Raw genomic sequence first — 14,299 nt, 5'->3', positions numbered from 1 at the left:
AAACTTAGTCATATAAGCACCCTCTGCAGTGATTGAAGAGGAGCAAACAGCTCATGTTTTTAAAGGTAACTATGGCAGTTTAGAGATAGCCTCCGTAGATGGTAGAGGAAAAATAGACTAGTAGCTTTGGTGCAGACAACTGACTTCTAGACCTCTAGGGTAACATGAGATGAAGTCCTTCCCGAGGCAAGAGCTCTCCTTCTCTGCTGATTTGTCTAGAGCAGGTTTAAAAGCATGATGTGAGCAGAAGGTAATGCTAGCACGCGCGTCCGTGGAAGGTTCGGCAGGCTGCCTACCAGCCTGACTGCAGGAGAGCCGGGTTGCTGCAGTAGAGCTTGCTGGACCTTGCGCTGAAGCTGTAATTAGCTCAATCACAAAGCTAGTGGCTGTGATTTAAAACCGTATGTTAATGCCTGTTCTCCACAGAACATGTTGGGTTTATTAGTGCTCAGGAATATGGTCACGCTGCTGCAATAAACTCCATCATTCAGAGAAGAGTGAAACCAAATTTTTTGACCACTTACCACATTCCAGGTAGCATTTTTTAATGCAAAGTCATTACTTTTAGTGTCTTCCAGATTTCATCGGTATTCTTTTCTAAGTTCTTCCTGCATGTCTTTCTGTTGTCTGTCCCAAATTACCACGTGGATTGCATCAGGTTGTTAAATACCAGGAGTTTCACCCCAGAGGTGGCCACATTTCACTGACAGGGAAGGTAACTTGTTTGTGTATCAGCTTGTGTTGTTGGATCTGTCATGCTGAAAGGTGATGCATAAATAGAGGATGGTTTTAATTACAACTTTAATGGAAAYGAGAGTGGTGGTGTCAGAATAGCACACCTCGGGGGACTCCCCCGCTGGGCCAAGGACACACCAAATAGATACGGTGACCACAGGGTCTTCTCCAGTTCCAGGATTCTTTTCTCCATGCAGGGCAAGTATGCCTGATTTATTGCAACTGTAACTGGAAATAGTATTGGCTCAGTAGGAGAATTAAAAACATGCGTGGCATGTATATGATACAAAATAACTAATCTTTCCTGACATTTACTGTCAATCATGGGAAAAGAGAAGATAACTAACTCTGCCTCTCATGTTCTCTGGTCTACAGTCTTCAGTCATGAAGATAAATGTCAGGCATCAGCTGTCCTTTAGTGCATCCGTATTCTGGCAGGCAGCAACATTTCAACAGATTTTTGTGCTGGAAGGTGAATTTTTGTGGAGCCCGGAGAACACATCAAAATCTTTGGGACTTTCTGTTAAAAGGTTCTGGTCCCAAAAGAGGGACCCCCAAGTTGTCCCCCAACATGAGAGCTGCTGGTGGGGCCAGGAGAGGAGGCCCCTGGGAGGAATTGGTGGTGTCATTAGCAGCACCCGGTCCTGTCCCCCACCTGTCTCGGAGCCAGGTAGAGTTTAGAGGAAACCCTTGTGCCCTTCTGATTTCCTTGAAGTGTTGATGTCCTCCATATAGCAGTCTTTGCAGTCAATCTGACACGCCGTCTCAGTTCTCATGACAGCCAAATCAAATTTTACATGAAAACCCATTTTTTAGGTCATCTGGAATCRTTTTCCAATTCATACTAGATCTTTCAAATTATTTGGGGGGAAAGGAAAGCTTGAGAAAAAAAGATGAAGACAAAAATGACTTTTTATTTTGAGCGTTTCATTTGAAACAAGGGAAAGAGAGCAGGCTTTGTAGTTTTAAACTGAACTGTTTAACTCAGTTATTTTGGAAGGGGTGTTAAGTGAAGGAGGTTTGAGTTCAGTTACAAAGTGGGGAAAATATTTTGAACTAGTCTGAAGGGATTTGTTTTTCTTCGGGGGAAGGAGAAAAAAAAAAAAAAAAAAAGGAAGCATCTTTCCAGCCATATTCTTCATGCAACAGTGCCAGAGAAAGGACAGGAGCGCAAGAAGGGACAGAAACAGAAATATGCCCGTGTTTAACCGCGCGGGGAAGGAGCACGGCTGCTTTAGATGCCTGGGTGTTTGAGGAAACTGCTTATTGACATTTACAAACACTATTTCCCTGATAGAGGTGCCTACAAGGGCAGAGTTAGCATTACTATTATTAATAATAAATAACAGTACAGTAAAATATGTACTTATGTAGTCTGTGTCATTTAGTGCCTTTCCCTGTGCTTTACAGAGAAAAAAACTGTAAGCAAATGTTGTGACAGGAGGCTGGGACCAGTAGGGAGATGAGAAGGAGATYGGGCAGTTCATCCTTTTCCTCTTCACGTCCTTCTTTTTCTTCTTGGYAATTATATTTCTCAGTTATTTTATATTTATTGTACTATATATATTTATAATATATATTGTATTTATATTATATTATAATTCCGGGCATATTCCAGGGGCTCCCTGGGCTCATAGTCACCCAGTGGATGTGTCAGTCCGTGCAGGTCTTCTCCCCATGCAGAATAATGCCGGGGCRGGTGAGAGTGAAGGAAAAGGTCATGTAACGCTGCTGTCATACCAAATCTGCTGGGGAGGGCGAGGACGGAGCGCTGATATCATATTGCGGAGCCGAGCTCGCTACAAATAGAGCTGTTAGCATGCGATCAGATAGCTGCTGGACATCGATAATGCTTTATCAATGGGATAAAGATAAAGGTGAGGATAAGTAAGAAGGTTTTGCCTTGAAATCCACTCGCGGTTACCAAAATGGGTTGTGTCATGTTGATTTCTTCATTTTACTACTGTGGTAAATGCCAAGGCTTGAAATCTTATTTATGGTGGAGCTAATGAAAAAATGTCCAACAGAGCCAACGTTTCACCCAAAGGGTATGAAGATCTTTTGTACTGTCTTAATTAAAGTGAGGTAAGATGGAGACTTTCGAAGCCATCTAACAATGTTTGGAAGGCTAGCTCTCTCCAGTATTGAATTAAAAATTAGAAACATTTAATAAGCAGGGTTAGGTACCCCTTGAGTAATGGTTTTAGAAAAATACGTTTAGGCTCAGTCTTTCTGTCTTTTTGTGTGTTTTTGAAAGTCTGACTCATATTTTCCAGCATTTCTCGGCAGCTGTGAGGTCATGAAACTTTTTAATAGGAAATAAGAGTCTTGTGTAATCACGTGATTCAGGGAGCTGGAGCTTTGAGCAAAAGAATGCTAAATATAACCAGAATTGGTGACCAACCAGTAGTCATTTTGGCTTCTTGTGCCAATCCTAACCTTACAGAGAAGAGAAAAGGGCTTGATTCTGCAAGCCGGCTCCAAAACAGTGTTAGCCCTGCAGCTGCTTCCAGGAGAAGCAAAAGAGGGGGAAAGACAGAAAGAAGAAAAGGTGGAACGAAGGTGCGAGCAGAGGAAATAAGGAGGAGAGGGGGAAAGGCGAGCTCTTGCGGAGGCCGGCGCGATGGGTGGCTTGAGCGGTACCAGCGGGGAGCGGGGCCCGGGCAGTAACGCGGTATAGCATGCCCTCAAACAGTGCTACGTGGGCTACRATGGTATTAGAGGAAGGCAAAAGGAACGAGACAGAGCGAGAAGTACAATGGCTTTAATTTGTAGGCAGCAAATGTTAAGAAGAAGAAGGGGGGAAAAAAAGAAGTGATTTGGGTTCTTTTATTCATTACTAACCATAAAAGGCCCATACTGTGTTGCCAGTGACTTTAAAATCCAGGACCCCATTAAACCGTCCTTGATAGTAACTCAGCATTTGGAAACGGACTTAAAGCAAGAGCCTCTGTGTGTGTGTGCGGGAGCCAATTTAATTGCGGGGAGCCTCGGAGCGAAGAGCAGCGCTGATCTTACCTTCTGCCGGGAAAGCTTTTGGGATCAACCGGCTTAGGCTGCCTGTTTGCCTGGAGGCGCCTGGTGGGATAGAGCGTGCCCCGGCGCCTGCTGCTAGGGAATTGCCCCGATTCCAGCTCCCCGGAAAAGGGCACTGCTCCCCATTCCCAGGTATTAAATTAGGATTTATTCCTGCCGCTCGCAAAACAGCTGCAGCTCAGGGGGAGGGTGCGCTGAATGCGAGATGAGATGGGGGAGGGAGAGATCAGCGGATAAATGGAATGGATAAAGCCGGTAGCGAGAGAAAGGTTCTTTGGATTAAGTCCCCTTATGATAAATAGCAGACATATTTCTGGGTATTGGGAAGTTCACGCCGGGGTGAGGGGAGGCGCTGCTCGCAGCTGCAGTACCGAGGTTTGGCCGCTTCGAAGCGAAGCGAGATCAGATCGGGTCGGTCCCCCGGTGGGAAAGCTCCCAGGGCAAACGCCGGATGCACCGCTGGTTTCAGTGGGTGAAATGGAGGCTTTCCCTGCCCTCCGCATCCATCCTCACCTCCGGTCCTTTGGGCGCAGGCATGCCTCGAGGGGACCGTCCTTCCCCAGGCGCTGCTGCAGACGCCTCTTATTGCTAGTCTGCAAGCCCTGCCCTGTGTCTGGCTCAGAGGAGAGTTATAATCAAAAGAGCTGTTCCCCGAGACCCAACGACTTATCGATTTTGTGTGTGTGTCTGTGCGGGTGTATGCTCCTTTCTCCTCTGGGGAAATAGAAGAAACCATTCATTTTTAAAGTGAGGCTTGGACATGACACTGGTCTGTGCCACTCTATATCCTTTGCTTTCTTTGACACATGCAGAGCTKTGCAATAGGGGGAGAAAACGGCTCACTCGGAGATGTTCACCATTCAGCCGAGGGTGACCTCAAACCCCGGAGGATTTCCCTTTCCGGCTGGGTTTCTGGTTCAGAAAAGTAGTGTTTCAATTGTGTTGCCTGCTGTCCCAGGGGAAGTCGGGGCAGGAGCTGCCCACGGAGCCGCATGTCTGGGGAGCTCCCGCAGCTGGAAACGCTGCTTTGCAGAGTGTTAGCAGGGAAAGCGAGAGGCAAACCAGAGCTCTCCTTGCTTGAGTATCCCTCCTCCGAGCTGGCCGGGGGAGAAGAGGGGCACGGAGAGCTGCAGCGGCTTGCTCCGGTCCACGAAGTGGGCAGTGAGCCGGGCAGCCCCGCTCAGCCTCGTTGAGTTTCACCCCGTGTTCCAGCTACTGTGGAGTAGAAAGGGATGATAAAGGTCTTATCTGGCTGTTGTGCTTGAGGGAGCTGGTGCTGATGGAAGAGCACAGCCGTGGCCAAAGCCTCATTGGCGATGCACGGTGCTGAGCGAGGCTGGGGGAAGGAGGCTGGAGCAGGAGCAGAGCGCCAGAAGACGACCCGAGCGGCCGGGAGAGACAGGGCAAGGCAATGTGGTTTGGGCGAGCTGCTTGCTTTCTGCAGGCGTGCAGCTGGGAGTTTGGAAATCATTTCCTCGAGATGCGTACCTCCTCCTTTCCAAGGACGAAGGCGTGTGTTTACAGGTTGTTTGCTTCGTTGCTCGCTTTAAAAGAAAAATGACAAAATGCAAGATTAATCCAGAGAAATGCGTGCTTCTGTCATTGGTTTCTCTTCCTCATGGAAATACTGAAGATCCTGTATATTAACTAATCATTCAGTTAGTGGAGTAATAAGATGTTAATGTGGCAAAAATACTCATCTCAGTGACTTGTCTGTGAAATAGTAGACAACTTCATGCTTAAGCAATAGATATGAGAAGAAGTAAAAGGAGATACCGGCAGTTTTGCCATTTCTGTACTAAGGAGGATATCAGGGAGGGTGGATTTGGGGACTTTCATTCTTGAAAAAAACTGTAGCAGAATAAAGAGATCTTCAGGACTCCTTCCCATTTGGATTGTAAGGAGAACCAAAAAATGCTACAGTCCACGAGGTCTTAACCTAAATCAGACGTTTCTGAAGGGACTGAAAGGAGAGGCAAGAATCTCATTAGCCACTATTTGAAAGCTTAATTTCACCTGAGCCTGCCAAAGTGCCGATTGCCCCTCGGAAAGGAAGTGTTAGAGAGCTCTGATGGCAGATTTCCGTGTTCAGAGTCTAGCGGGCTTGGAGAGTATCTTTAAGTATTATTTGGGGATTTGGCCTGCTGGAACTGGGCAAGCTACAAAATCCCAATATTGTTGTACTTGGCAAGAGCACAGCATTCTTTGTAGAGGGGAAGGCTTTGGCCTTTGCTAAAGCTTGAACAAACTTCCATTAAGAATTAACTTTAGTCTTCTGCATTTCGGCGGTCCCTCGCAGCAATCTCTGATGGCTTCCTTTGCGCTTGCCACGCTTAGCTCACAGACATCTGTGGAGCATCCATTTTCCTAGAAAGATTTGCTTCCATCTGCTCTAGCGACTTCCATAATGGAGTTAAGAACCCCCCTGCTTCCTGCGCCAAGGCTCAGAGATTATCCCTGTAATATAATTCAAGGAAACCCCTCAGTTTCCAGCTGGCTCAAACAGTTGCTGGGTGATAGAATTCGCTCTAGAAACAGGAAACTGGTCAATCTGGCTCAGTATGTAGCTGCTAGAGTTGTAGCTGAATCTGGAACAGCCCTTTGAATGGCTCCACCAAAGTTTTCCTCATTTTCTCATGATTCCAAGGCTCACTGAGGTCAAGTGAACCTTTTTGCTGGGGATACTGATCTTTTTTTTTTTTGCAAATGCCCATGGAGGAGAAAAATGAGAGGGTCACAGAGATGAAGCATCTTTTCCAGTTCATGAAGCCTCTCTGTAGCAAAGCCTCCGGCTGAACCAACACTCAGGAGCTCTCTGTGCCATGCTTTAAACACAAAACTTGCTCTTCCATCACCCGCTGATGCACGGCGGCTGTATGACATCTTGTAGTTTCAGGTGCATTAGTCCCAGTGGTGATGGGACTAATGAAGGAAGCCAGGGAGAAGGAATTCAGCAGAGCGGGGACTTGGGTGACAACATTTCCTTCCGAAAAGCCCTGCCTGCAGCTCGGAGGTGCTGCCTGAAAGTTTTCTAGCACATGTTTGGAACAGAAAACTTTCCATGAGAACATCTTGCTATTTTTAAGGGCAACTTTTGTTCTGAAAAAACAAAAACAAAACAAAACCCAAACCGTAGAGACAAAAGAAAAAGATATTGATTTTTAGTTTGGATCCTTACGGAAAGGAGACTATGCAATCATGCAGTCTGTCTGACTGTCTTACCTACTCCTTTCCCTCTGTATTTTTTGAGCCCTTTGGCCAATTTCAACCCAATTTGGCAGAAGGAAAGAGGTCTCAGAGATATTAAATTTCTATAAATTTCATTAAAATAGGTGGCTGGGTAGAAGGGACAGGCTATTACAGCAGCCCCATGAGAGTGGGGCTCCAGCATATGCAGAGCCTTTGTTAAACATCAGACAATATCTGAGGAGAAAGACTTTTTGTATGAGCGATTTCAGGAAAAATCTTTGACCATCCCCTTATGCCTTAGCAGACACCAGAGAATCTGGCTGTAGAGCCCTTGAAGGCTATGTTACATTTGTTCCACTGACTGTGGATGACTTGTTCATTCAGAAATGAACTTGTAAGTCCTCGAAATAGGTCATAAGTGAGATGGGAGAAGCGTTTAGGCCTTGTTCGCTTGTCTCTGCRCCAGAATAAATTTCAGCTGTTGAGATCTGGCTGATTTCTTCCCCGTAGTGCCCCGGCATGCTCCGCTTTCTTGCATGGCTAAAAGTGCTGAGTCCCAAATTGGGAATTGGTTCCAAGCAGAGAGTTGTAAACCTGGGGGCAAGAAGGCGGGAGAAGGGGAAGGGGGTGGCGGGGGGAGCCGGAGAGACCAAACAAAATCTCTATATTATTAAGATTTTAGATATACAGTTTTGATAAAAGCTTGCAAGTAGCAAATTTGCTATCAAGCCTAATGTAGCATGGCAGATTTTGTCTGAGCTAGCAAAGGATCACATTTGCAGCTCCTGTGAGGCGGGGAAGTGGGCTCAATAGGCTATTTTCCACATTCATGCTCTGTTCCAAAAAAAAAAAAGAAAGGGAGGGGGATGAGGAAGGAAAAAGTAAAGACTTTTTTTTCACCTTACCCTGATTCTGAATGTATTTGCTATGAATGTTAATAGCCAATAATTTCCATGCTAAATGCAGGCTTTACTAGGGAATTTATTTTTGCTGGGTGTACAAAGTTGCTTAGGAGCACTTACAGAAGGATTGCAGAGTTTTGGCGAGCCTGGCATGTTACTGGTCTAGCGGTGTTTTTGTTGAGACCTTTTTTTTTAGTGGAATTAATATCTTGCTGAATCTTTGTGCACTGTGCTAAAACTGCAAGACTGCTGAAATGATGGAAAAAGGCAGAAACAGCATGTTCTGCAATAGCACACAAAAGTTGGTTTTGCTCTTTGTTATTGATATTAATCAGGAACTGATTTCTGCCATCTGAGTTTTGATTAAAAACTATTGATTCAAAAAGGAAAGTTTAAGAAGAGAGAAGGTTCATTTGGTATTCGTGCCTCTTACCCCATGATCACTGACATGGGAAGCTGATATAGGTGTTGTCCCTAGAGTCCCCCAAAAATTCCCACTGGATTACAAAGTCACCCAATTTCAGTTCTGTAAGCGCTGGCAAATTGTTTGTACCCTCGTCCTAGTTCTCCCTAATGCGTTCTGTGTTTAGCATCACTAGGTGGTCTTGCTAGCTAGTAGTTCTTGTTTTGTAGTTCCCTGCGAAATGCTGCAAAGCCATAGTCCGGGTCCCCGCTCAGGCTGCGCTTTGCTGAACGCGTGACCCAGCTGGGTGATGGGGTTCCTCCGTGTCTTCTGAGCTGTACAACGGGCGTTTAGACGTGGCATATAGGAGACTGGAAGTTTTCGTGTACTCGTACACCAGCGTTTTTCTCATGCGTAAAGCAACTCTTTTTATTTTAGGATACTTTGGTGTAATTTTTGGCCCAGGAGAGCATATGGAGATGGATTATTTTTTTGATGACATCAGGCATATGTTTCGCTCCTGTCCTCTGTGATGCATTATCATTTCACTTGCAGCATTTGCTGTAACTCTGTGGCTCAGTGACCCAGTACGCGTCTGTCCTGGCTTGTAGCACAAATCCCAGCATCCTGCAAAYGCCTTAGTCTTGTTTTACCCCTTTTGCTCTCTCTCCCCTCCCCCCATTTCTGTATTGCATTTTGTACCTTGTACAGCTTTATTAATGCTCCTGGGTTGCTGCCTGCCTGGTAGGTTTTCTCTCTGCTTACCGGCATCATCCCTGATCTTACAGTCTTGGCTTCAGTTAAGAGAAAACCTGCTGGTTCTGCTAAATCAAGTGGTGTTTGTGTTGGGAAAAGAGAGCGCGATGCCATCAAACTCACTTATTCTGGAGACTGTCTAGGTTTGCGTGCCGGCTGCTTTAAAATCACGTCTCTTAGAGCCGAGCGTGGAGAAAGCTGTCTCATGGCATGCAGGGCCGGGGAGGCGACCGCGTGTCCCCGCATGCCACCTCGCCGGACCCGCATCCCGTACGCCTGCCCGGGGCCGCTGGGATTAGGGACCTCTGCCATCCGGCCCCTCGTCAGCAGCACCCAGCGCCGGCAGAGCTGAAGCAGGGCGCAGTCCCTCGGGGCTTCCCCGCRTCGTTCCAACAGGTCCTGTAAATGTACAAGACCATTTAGGCTTTTAAGACATCGGAGGCTACTTTTCATCACAGTCTGGGCTGCTGCACAGTTTTACAGGGTCATAAAAGCCCTGACAGGAGTCATAAAAGCCTCCAATTGCACTGCACAAGCCCGTGGAGTATATTTTAAGGGCCCCTGAGTTTTCATTTTGCTGCTTTTATGGGAACTCATAAAAGCCTCGACGAGCACAGCCCCTGATTGGCTCCTCAGCACGGAGGTAGTTAAAATTACAGCCGCCGACAAATTGTTCCAGTCTAAATAAATCAGGGCTTTGCAYGCAGCATGGGAGAGGAGCGCGGCTCCCCCTCGCCGGCCGGCATGCATGCGCGCAGGCACGCGCCCGTGCTCCGCGCACGCCTTTGTCCTTGTGCCCGCCCGGGACCCGTGCAAATTCCTCCTCTCCGCACACCGCACGCCTCTGCCGCCGTGCCGCAYGGCAGGACGCGTCGTGCACGTCCCCCCGCCGCGCCTCTCGCGCGCGGCTGCCGGCACGCTCGCCTCCCCTGGGCGCAGCTTTCTGCTGCATCACTTGCCTTAGGATGCGCRCGCACCCGCTTACCTGGTCCGTGCTCCCGCGAACCCCAGCGTGCGTGTAGGTGCTCGGTCGCTCCGGCGCGTCGCYGCCCCGCAGCCCGACGGGATCGCCGGTGTCCTCCGTGCGCCAGGCTGAAACCCCAGCGCCCTCGGAGGAGCGTCTCCGTTTTCTCTGTCGCTGCGCAAAGCCACGCTCGACTGGCTGTCACCGAAGCAGGGACACGCCAGAGTGCGGAAGCAGTTGTAATGAGAGCTGCTGGGGTTTGGCAGGGTTTTCTGGCTAAATTATTTTTCCCTTGAGCAATGTCAGTTTGTCAAAAGGGAAATTTTTCATGGGAAAAGTTTGCTGTGGCATTTGTTTGTTTGTTTGTTTTGAAATACTACCTAGCTAGACTAAAAAAAATAAGAATGATTGAAACTGGGATATGTTTGGAAACTAAGGGAATCAGACTTCTTGTGCTGGTGCAGTCTTGCTTGGAAGGGTCCCATCTTTTCATCACCATTTGGGCCAGGGAAATGTTTCTCGGTACTGGAAGTCCATCACCTGGCCAAGCAGTTGCACACRCGAGGGCCATGATGGTGAAGGTCAGTGTAGCAGAGGAAGGAGGTGAGAAATACGTGTGATAAAGCCATAAGGGGACTGCAGCAAGTTAGGGCTGAGGAATCGCCGCGTGAACTTTCGTGGCTGTTGGCCTCTTCTCCGCACCAGGCAGGGCCAGGGAGGGATCAGGGCTTGGTTGCTCCCCGCTGCTGGGTGCAGACAGTGGGAGATGGTGTGAGGTTGGGTAGGTGGACAGCCTGGACCAGAGCCTGGAGCAGCGTGGTCAAAGCCTCCTGGGCTGCTGTGTCGTGTGCCCCGYGCCCGTGGCACGCAGCTGGCCTGAGCTGCAACGGCCGAGCACCCCAAACCGGTGCGCCCACCCCCAAATAGCCCTGACGTGCAAGGGCTGACGGGGCCGAGCTCCGGGGAAGCCGGTGCCCGGCCTGTCCTGCGGGAGGGACACCGGCAAAGCAGCAGCTGTGTGACCTGGGTTGGTTGTGGCGGCGGGGGGAAAGAAAAAGGAAGCGATCAGAAAGGTTCTCGTTGCGTCGCAAAGATAAATGTATCTTATTTCTGTCTTGCTGAAGCTTTATATAGTAATTATATCAACTACAGCTGATCAAAGCATTTGTTAAAGAGAAAACTATCTCTCCTTTGCTTTTGTTACTGTTTGCAGCCAATTTGACAGGCTTTATATCTCCGACTACATTTTCTTTTATTTTCCACGCTTGATTTCTCTTTTCTCTTCCTTCCCCCTTGTTGGCACCTGGCACGTAGACGTATCTCTCTCCCTCTCTCCTCCACTCCTCCTCTCTCCCCCTTCTCCCTCTCTCCATCTGGCTTAATAAAAATGTTTTTTAAAGCATCCCAGGGACTTGGGAGCAAATTAGCAGCAGCAGTGCGAGTGATCAGGCTACCTGTGCCAGCCGGGCTCCCRGTCGCCGCGGTGGGAGCCGCTAGGTCGGGGCAGCCAGTGGGTCGGCTCGGCCAGGCGGAAAAGTGAGTGGAGGCATTTAGAGGGGTGCTCCACGTCTCCCACCTCCATTTTCGGTCTTCTGCTGTTATTGCTGCTTCAGGTGTTTTATACGGGTTTAACCTCTCGTCTCCGAGCTCTTTTCGTGAGACTGCCGCAAATTGCCTGCCCTTCTGTTAGAGCCATACCCACAAATCCCAGAAAGCACATCCTTGCTGCTGCCTTTTTGTTGTTTTTTCCAGGATTCCTTTTTCCCATTGACTTTCTATCTTTCTCTAATCTCATGAAAAACCCTCTCTCTCCTCCAATGTCTGTGCTGCTTTCTCTCTCTCTCTCTCTGTTACTGGCTTTATGGCCAAATGGTTTAATTTATTTGCCATACAATATCTCTCTACCACTGTTCTGGGGATACAAATTGTTTGAAAGACGTTACAATAATATCAATGCCTGGCACATCTGTTTGTCGGTGCACAGCATTTGCAGCACGCCCGCTCGGGGACGAGTGGGAGGGAGGTATCGAGGTATCTTTCTCTGTTTGAGCATTTGGGGAGATTGACTGGATTGACTGTAATTACCTGAGCTAGATCTTAGCTGGGACCTGGGGTTCCTGCTGAACTCATACAAAAAGTACCGTGCAGCTCTCTTTCTCAGTATTAGCACCATAGTATTAGTGCCATCCAAACCCAGTGGCACTGGATTGCGCCTTGGTGCTGGTTAGTAATTAATTCACTCTTTGCGTAAAAAAAGGTTTGAACCAACATCTGGGAGAAGAGCTCTGGGCTCAAATTTGGGGTCAAAATTTAAACTCTTGGGGGTGATTGTGAATTTATTTGTCGCAGCGGTGGTTTGGATCTAGCTCTGCTGACAGGAGTCCTGGACATGTAGATGGGTACAGCTCCATTGACTGCAGAGGGAATTCACTGCTTTACATCGTGCGAGAGTCTGTCTGGGCAAGTCTGTAACTTGTAAACTAAATAAATCTCCTGCGACTCAGTACAGAGCTGTCCTTGTCCCAAAGGGCAGCAGGCTGACTAGGGAAGGGAGACAAACCACAGGCACAAGAGCTGTTATTGTACCCATTTCACAGATGGGAACAGAGCTGTAGATGGGTCAAGTGTCCTGGCCAGGGTTACGCAGGGGGTCTGTAGCAGGCTCGAAGCTGACTTGTTCTCTGGAGACACCTTTTAGCAGAGAAAACCAGCTTGCTTGGGCTGGTCTGGCAGTGAGGCGCCAGCTTGCCTGAGCTAGGCTAGGTGTAACRCTGTTAAAATCGCCTCCGCAGTTCTGCCAGCAGTTGCCTACCCCGCAGTGTTTTTAGCTTTCCTTATCAATGCACTTCATAACTTCTAATGTATATTGATTGCTGTCTATTTTGCTTTTTATTTTTGCATTATGTCTGATTGCTGCCTTAGCAAGAAGAATAGGGCTTTTAGCCAAAATTGTCTTTTTTGGATTGCGGAGTCCTGACTTTTTGGCGGTCTAATAAGTTTTTTGTTACGAGCCCACATTTCTCTGTTGACATTTTTCCTTCCAGCCAATTTCTCCCATAATTTTCCCCAGCTTTGGAAATGAGTCCTTTTGAAGCACTGAGTATATATATTACTGATTGGGGCAAGCCTTTATTATCCATAGTGAATGTAATCAGGTCCTCATCACTAGTTTCTTGATAATCACTGAGCGCCAGTTCAGTCATTAATTTCGTCTTTATCCGTCATGTCCTCTTTCCACGTTATTTGCTAAATAGGTTGGACGTGATTGCGACACCCAGCATCTGAGCTTGTAACTTTGCTTTCTTAATGTGTTTACATTGTCGGCATAATGCCGTCCTCAGTACTCAGGTCTGCGGTATTTTAACTGTGAAGGATGCTCAGCCAAACACAGTTAGCCCGCATTGAACAGATGAATACGCCTTTGTTAGAAGATCACCGTTGACAGTCTTTAGACTCTGATGTTTCAATACCGCCTGCCGGTGAGCTCTAATTTATTATATCCCCAAATCAAGCCCTTCAGGGCTGAGCTGTTTATCTCTTCCCCTCATTGCAGAGCAGCGCTTAGGAAGCAATCCATCCCGGGTGCTAGCATCCGTTGATCATCTGTGCCTGGTGAGACCAGCACCACTCAAGTTGGTTGGTAGCAATCCATAGGTATCCAGTGGTTCTGCGATATCGGTAATTCTGAAAGCATGAAACTAAATGGATTATAACAAAGACTTCACAGTCCAGTCATTCAGATCAACCTGACCTTCACTTGGTAATGCCAATAATATCACATTTCTTCTTGTCAAAGAGGTTTTTTCCGTTCCTTTTGCCTCTTACTAAATCCTGCAGCGCAGATGGCGAAGCAGTGGATAAAGGCTCCTTTTTGCAATATTTGCCAGAAAGGGTTGGATCTGCTCCTTGCGCAGTGTTTGAGTTGGTGCCCTGTTTGCAGCCGTTGTGCCTCCCCGTTCCATCGCGAGTGCAGCGCGGCTCTGGCTGCTCAAATCCATGATGTTTTACCCTGAAAGGTGCTGCCCAGGAGTGAGTTGCGTTGCACCAGCAAGGTCACCGGGCTCCTCTGGCTCCCGCTCCATTAGCAGGCACGCTATGGGGGTTTTGGCTGGGCCTCCTCAACAGCCTACTGCACCCTCCCGCTTGCAGAGGCTCRTTAGCAAGGGTAGAGCATCCTATTCCCCTGCTCTTAATTCCTGCTACCCAAACCTGCTTTTTTAGCCCTACTTTGGGCCTGTCTGTTCTGGTACTGCATTGCGCCAATTAGAGAGACCTTCAGTGTCTTTCGAGAAGAGTTTGCAGAGCTCTTCTGAA

The 14,299-nt window shown here is 47.9% G+C and overlaps 1 protein-coding gene across 2 annotated transcripts in view; it reads left to right on the top strand.

Annotated features, from left to right (window-relative positions):
• Positions 1–14,299, top strand: part of LOC112968936 (protein CEPU-1) — a 160,710-nt gene that overhangs the window by 26,012 nt on the left and 120,399 nt on the right. The gene's annotated exons all lie outside the window — the stretch shown is intronic.

The sequence above is a fragment of the Apteryx rowi genome, unplaced genomic scaffold, assembly GCF_003343035.1.
Source record: "Apteryx rowi isolate R43461 unplaced genomic scaffold, aptRow1 scaffold_33, whole genome shotgun sequence".
Classification (NCBI taxonomy): domain Eukaryota; kingdom Metazoa; phylum Chordata; class Aves; order Apterygiformes; family Apterygidae; genus Apteryx; species Apteryx rowi.
This window is presented reverse-complemented; position numbering and strand designations above follow the sequence as displayed.